This window comes from Dermacentor andersoni, chromosome 2, assembly GCF_023375885.2.
Source record: "Dermacentor andersoni chromosome 2, qqDerAnde1_hic_scaffold, whole genome shotgun sequence".
Classification (NCBI taxonomy): domain Eukaryota; kingdom Metazoa; phylum Arthropoda; class Arachnida; order Ixodida; family Ixodidae; genus Dermacentor; species Dermacentor andersoni.
In genome coordinates, this window is record NC_092815.1 from 251,421,402 (window position 1) to 251,428,489 (window position 7,088).

The 7,088-nt window shown below is 49.4% G+C and overlaps 1 long non-coding RNA gene across 1 annotated transcript; it reads left to right on the forward strand.

The window, feature by feature from the left end:
- Positions 1-5,655: 5,655 nt before the first annotated feature.
- LOC140216032 (uncharacterized) lies at positions 5,656-6,858 on the forward strand. The gene is made up of 2 exons (XR_011892681.1): positions 5,656-5,972; positions 6,159-6,858. It is a non-coding gene; the product is annotated as an uncharacterized lncRNA (long non-coding RNA).
- Positions 6,859-7,088: the final 230 nt, after the last annotated feature.

Genomic DNA, 7,088 nt, shown 5'->3' on the forward strand with positions numbered 1-7,088 from the left:
ACTTGAAGAGCTGATTAGTGCCCTCCACTCCGCGCCCTCCAATTGAAAACACTACTGATTTCCAAATTAAACTACACAAACTGATCACACAACCCAAACTAATCACAGAACGTCGTTTTCTTGACGGCAAAACCCTGCAACACTTACATGACAAAGGGCAGCGGCAGCACATTCAGAACAGCCGCTATCATACCACAGCGCAATGCAAGTGCGATAACGCTATTATGCCCGGCTCAAATAGATCGCACAACCCAAACTAATCACAGAATGTCGTTTTCTTGACAGCAAAGCACTGCAACACTTACATGACAAAGGGCAGCGGCAGCACATTCAGAACAGTCGCAAACAGTCCATAGTGCCATGCGAGTGCGATAACGCAACTATGCCCGGCTTCACGAATAACATGGCCGCCTTGGTCACATAACAATTGAAAACACTACTTATTTCCAAATTAAAACCACACAAACATATCAGACAACCCAAACTGATCACAGAATATCGTTTTCTTGAGAGCAAAACACTGCAACACTTACATAGCAAAGGGCAGCGGCAGCACATTCAGAACAGCCGCAAACACACCACAGCGCAATGCGAGTGCGGTGACGCGACGACGCCATGACGACGCGACTATGCCCGGCTCGCCCCGGTTAGGGTGGCTAGCCACCCTACCCCGGTCGCCCGGCATCACGAATCACGTGGCCACCTTGGTCACATGATTTGACGACGGTATCGCCACCTTGCGCAAGGTTGGATCGCGTTGATGGGTTGTTGAATATTGTAGAAGCCGCTAAAGAGGCTGACGCGCCGTGGCGTGGCGGTGGCGCCTTGAGTCGTTTTCAAAACGTATTCACCCCTCGTTTTTAAGCTGCCTGGCTTCCAACGTTATCAAAACGTATTCACCCCTCGTTTTTAAGCTATCTTGTTTGGAACGTCTTTGATGCGTCGATTTTGGTCAAAAATCCGTTTCAGACGTTGAATCCCTTAATACGACGTTTTCAAGACTTTGTGTGCTACCTGGGGTAGCTGGTCACAACCAAGGTAATGTTGTTTGCCGTAGCTTGGAGATATTCAAATTATTTTAAATCCGCCTAGTTAGGTAATGCGTAGTTAATTCATGATTAATATATATATTATAAATACATATATAATTATTCAATTGATTGTTAGTGAATGACCTAATTTTATCATTAATTGATTAATTCACCTAGTTAGGGAATTCATTGCCACCACCCAGTGGCGTAGCAACAGGGGGGGGCCGTGGGCCCCGGGTGCACGGGGCCAGTAGGGAGGGGGGGGCTGTCATATACGTCTGAAGACACCCGAAGACACCCGGGGGGGGGTTGACAGAAGAGCTAAGGGCCCCGGGTGCCAGAAGACCTAGCTACGCCACTGCCACTACCAAAGGTCGAGGCTTCAACTCTCACCAACGACCGCGGGTTCGAGTGCCTTAACTATATCTTACAAACTGGGCCTTAATTAACATCGTCCTAATTGACACCAACGGTCACGGGTTCGAAAGGTTCCCCCAATGTTCGTGGGTTCGAGTGCCTTAACTCTATTTTAATATACTGTGCCTTAATTAACTTCGCCTAATTCACTCTGCCTTAACTGGCGTCGTGAACTGCCTCGATTGGTTCGCTTGGCCTCCCGTGACTTTTTTGGACCATCGTGGGGTCGCGCCAACATCGCCTCATGAGTCATACCATGCGTTCGCATTAATAATTAATTAGTACTAAGCAGCAACAGCTGATTACAACTACTAATCAGCTACTTACAGCTACTCATCAGCAACAGCTGATTAATAGAGCGCAGTGGACGGCCGGGGCTGCTGCGGCCCTCGACTTAGGACTCCACAGCGCATTCTGGGGCAGCGCAGCAGCATTTTCACAGCTACGTAAATTTTTTTAATCAACCTCCTAAACGCGACACTATGCAAACATTTAAAGACGCATCGGTGAAAACACTTGCCGAGTACGTAAGTTGCGAAGTCGGAGGACCCGAGCCCCTTCGCAAACGTAGAGCTGCGCCTGCGCCCGCGTAGAGCTGCCTGCGGCGCTCCCACCCTCTGGCGGCAAACCAAGAATTGGGGGCACCCGCGATGTACGGCGCCTACGGAGAGTTGACAACTGAACCTAGTCTAGTAACATTGGTCGTGGCTGCACCGCTCGTTTCAAGCGCAGCACACCAAACATTCAGCGCTGAAGAGTGGGCGGTCGACGCAGTCGCATGTACATGACTTGTAGCGAGCAGCACATCCCTCGATGTCCGTTAAGCAAAGTCGGACACGGCGACGCCACATCACGGTTCGCAGAACTTCGCTGCCGAGGCGCTTGGCAATTGTCACCACCACCGGGTTCTCAAGGAAGCACGGGTCACACAACGCAGATTCTGTACTGCCAGAGCTCACCGAGGCCAAAGTCGCAGTGCCGCACCACCACTAATCACGGCTTTCCGCCAAGTAACACGGAACCTCACACAAGCAACGCAAACACAATCACATGAGCAATGTTGAACAACGCGCCGTCCAGAGAACGATCACGCCGAGGACGAAGACGCCACGGCGTCGCTCGGCGCCACTGTCGTGCCTTCTCAAAAATCCCTAAACGATCCTGTCCCTAGGCACCTAGGATCAGGCAATGGATCAGGTCACGTGAGGGATTTTGGCCTCGAGCTCCACCACTGGAAAAGCTGGCGCCACCGTCGGCGTGACGTGCTATGAGGGATCACGTGGACATAGCGGCCGCGTCGGCTGCTTCGGGAGCGCCGAAGTGAGCTGAAAACGAAAGCTTAAATTTCCTCGTACGCTGCGGTCCTCATTTAGCGGCGAGATTTTCCCGCTTCGAGTGCCTCCTTTACAGCGCTTGAAAGCACTACAATAGGTAGTGGCTGCCTTTGAAGGCGCGCAACATGGTAGGCTACTGCTCGGTGCCGCAGTGCCGGACATAAGCAACGGAGCCTGGTGTCAGTCTTACTCACACGTAGCCGCTGGACAAGAAGCTGCGTGAAGCTTGGCTCGCGAAACATAAAACCGGCAAACAGTCGTCGGCTACAACTCGGTTATGCAGCAAGCACAAACGCGAGGACGATTTCTGCTACGGCGCCGGGTCGGCGATGTTCGGAAAACGCGCACTGAGACGCTCGTCCGAGTCACTGCCCGACTAATGTCATGACAGTTTGGTCTATGAACTTGTCGATGCTATAGATACTGGCAAGTTCACTGGAGTGGAAAGGGAGCGGTAAGAAGCACATTAAAAAAAGTATGGCATATGGTCATGTTTGTGTTATGAATTAATGCACGTATTACACATACACAAAAAAAAAGCAGCGGGAAATCGCAAGCTGAGAACACCGATAAACATACAGGGAGACGCAACTCGAGAAATAATATTGAAGCGTCCAAGAATTTAGAAGAAAAAAAATGGCTGTGGCTTAGCTAAGGTTAAGCCCAGGATGCGAAGCATACTAGCCTTTATTTTAGTTGATGAACCACTGTTTAGCCTGGTGAACTGCTGTTGCTTGGCTATATTTGGTTCGGCTAGACGAAGAAACAACTCATGCGTTACTCTGCTTCGCCTTCAAGAGTGGAACGCGACAGCGTTCCCGTCGACCCGTCAAGGGGTGTAAGACAATGGGCTACGGCGCAGCGACTACGCGCCCCGCATTGGACGCGGTGAGCGTCGAGCAACGCAGCGTTCGGCGCGGCAACGAAATGTGCGCCTGAGCAAGCGACGCACGCCTGAGCCTTATTAAAACAGCTCGTTTCTAAGGGAACACCGCATTCACTAGGCGCTTTTGTACCGCTTTGAAGCATCGTACTCGTGGCTCAGTGGTAGCGTCTCCGTCTCACACTCTGGAGACCCTGGTTCGATTCCCACCCAGCCCATCTTGCAAGAGTTGAGCCAAAGCCACCTAGAAACAAGCGCAGCTGCTTATATACCGCCGCGACGCCGCGAGCGACGGCCGAATTGGAGCCCTGTTTCTCCTCTGTCGTGACGTCACGGTGTCACGTGGTATGGCATGGGGTCACTAAACGTCATTGAAGGTGACACCGCCGCGCCTGAGGAGCTGAGTTGAGCTCTAGTAATATGCTTCGCATAAAAAGATTGAATCGTCGCGACGCCACATCACAGTAGGCGTCGAAGTCTCTACAATGAAATTATTTTTGAACAGATCTGATAGCGCCCACGCAACAATGGTTGCTTGTATACTGTCAAATGTTCTGCGGCCTAAAGCTCATGGCCCGGTGCGAAAACGCGCACGCGGCGAAAGCGAAACAGTGCGCGGACAAGCATGCAGACGCGCAGTCGGTCGCTGCGAATCTGTGCGATCGCTGCATTGAGGCTTCATTCTATTACGCTCCATTTAGTTATACAAACACTGTAAGAACGTATTTCACATAGTTTGCTCTCAGCGTTTACCTACCTTCCACGTAAGAAGCCGGTTCGGGAGACTCCATCGCGGCGACCGCGCGCAGTGGCGTTCACTGTACGTATTCGGTAAAGAGATAGCGTCTGTAAACGATTCTGTGCTTTCATTTTGCCCAAGATTATTGTTTAGGCACTAAAAAACTTCTCTCGTTTCGAAAGTACTTACAGAAATGTCCAGGAGAGCTCGTGCGTGGTGTTTTCAGTGAGCGCTGACAGCAAAACCTATGAGGAGCGCGCCGCGTGATCCGTCATACTACGCCAGCGAGGCGCTTCCGATAGATGGCGACTCCGTAACTCCTCGCCGCCAATACATGCACTTGACTACTGCCGAAGTGACTGCAGAGCAGCGGCTAGTAACACTGCTGCGATCACTTCAACACCGGCATTTCGCTCTTGCTGCTGTCAGCGCCCACTGCACAAGCATAGAATAATTGTTTCCAGGCGTTGTATGTGCGCCCAGTGTTGAAAATTACGTTGAAGTTCCAATGTGAAATTATTCAACATTGAAGCCAACGTATTATGTTGCTTCCTACGAGTTCGATTTGTTTGTGGCATATTTTGTTTGTTAACGCCAACAGCCACCGCACTTTTAACAGGCCGTGTGGCATTTTATGCACGTTTAGACGTTCTGAATGCATTCACCAAAATAGACTCTGGTGACACCAGTGTATAGTGGGTTTTACCACAGATAGAATACAAGTATGTTCCAGGTGTTTAGGTTATGTTTAGAAGGCAGCGTCTCCTGCGATGTGTGGCTCCCCAGACGATTCCACACAGAATCGACTCCTGCGACGCACGGAAGTGACGTAACGTTAATTAATTGAACTAAAAAAAATTGAAATATATAAAATATTACTAAACAAATAGTTGAACTTACAACGATATGAAAGAAAGTCGTCTTATGCATTAATAAATGTGCACATTTTGATTAAAGACATCATCGCAAAATGTTTTCAACTACACTGCCATGCGTTTCTTATAATAATAGTCAGCGTTCAGTATTACAAGGCAGAAAAATATTATATTATCAAGTGCCCGCAGAGATGGAAAGCAACTTTACTGGGCGTCTTGTGCGCCGTATCCCTCGTGCCTCACCCGAGAGCCCGAGGGAATGTGGTGGGGCCGCAAGCCAAGGCCACCTAGAATAAGGCCACCGCATCACCTCCTCTCTTTGTCAATACATCACGAGAGTCGGATGGTAGCGGTGGATGGGGGAGCGCTGCGTTTTTACAACGCGGCGCGCGTTCTGAAAACAAATTTTCTCCGTGGCTGCAACGCTAGAGGGGCAACGCGTGGAGCTTTCTCTTGGTGGCTTTGGTGGGGCATGCTGCACCGTAAACGTGATTGCTTTTCTTCGATTGTGCATGGTTCGTCGTACACGGAAGCGCGACGATGCCTGGCTGTTGTTGCGCACCAAACTGCAAGTCCAATTATGACGGAGGACCAAGTGTCCGAGTGCACAAGTTCCCATCTGACGGAGCCACTCGGGAAGCATGGACGAGAGCAGTTCCTCGGAAGGACTTCTCGCCAACGAAGTACACAGTGGTAAGTATTTCTTCTCTCTGTTGTTATTCTGGGTTTCCAGACGAATGGGTTTCGTCAGCATAGTGCGCAATGCATTCGTGCACGCGTGCACAATAGATGGGTCTCTGCACCTGTCGACGCGCTTGTAAATTCAACATTTTCGTCGAGCTTCATACCTGTAACGGCTTGTTTTTTTTTTTATTTCAGCTCTGTGAAAAGCATTTCTTGCCATCGGATTACTTGAAGACGACATCTTACACGGACGTCAAGACAGGAAAAGTGGTCGAAGTTGCCATGAAAAACATCCGTCTGAAGAAAACTGCAGTTCCGAGCTTGTTTCCCAATTGCCCTGCCTATTTATCGCGTCCGCAAGTGTGCGTTCGAGAAGCGCCGGCTGCCAAAAAAGCGCGCTTGGAAGCCACATATTTGCAAAAAGCAATAATGCTTTCTCAGCAAACCCAAGCAGAAGAGGACGTAAAAAATCTGGTTGGTAGCTTTGCGGACTTGCTGAAGGCCTTGCCAAGCTTTCAGTGTTCGGACTTCTGGACAGTTTTGAACAAGGGCTCCAAGGTTTTCTTTTTGGACTTGTCACTTCAATCTGCTCCTGCAGTCCGTACTTCGGTGATCGTGTCCACAGACCTGCGCGTCGAAGTATTTTTTTGGTGAAACGGGTGTGAGGAAGTGTGGTGATGTTTTAGTTCCTGAAAAGCTGTGCGACTTGAGAGATTTGAAAAGTGTGTTACACATGATCGAACAGACACGTAAGGATATCAGCACTGAGCGTTCTGAAAAGGCCCGTCATCTACTGACATTGGTTTCGACATTGCTAGAGGAAGTAAGTGGAAAACATTTCGCATGCGAGTTGCAAGAATGGCATTTGGAAGTGCTTAAATTCTTGAAGAGTCAAGTTGATGTTGTTTTGTATGATTCTGGCCGATATCCTCCCGATTTATTGGTTTTTGCTAGTATTTTGTTCACAATTTCACCTCATGCATATAGATTCCTGAGAAGTTCGATGAAGCTTAAGATGCCGCATCCTGATACAATCAGAAGACTGTGTTCATCGTATGATGTACGCCCTGAAACGGAGCAGCAAGAATGTAGGTTTCTTTCCTATGCAAAGCGTATTGTAAGCAC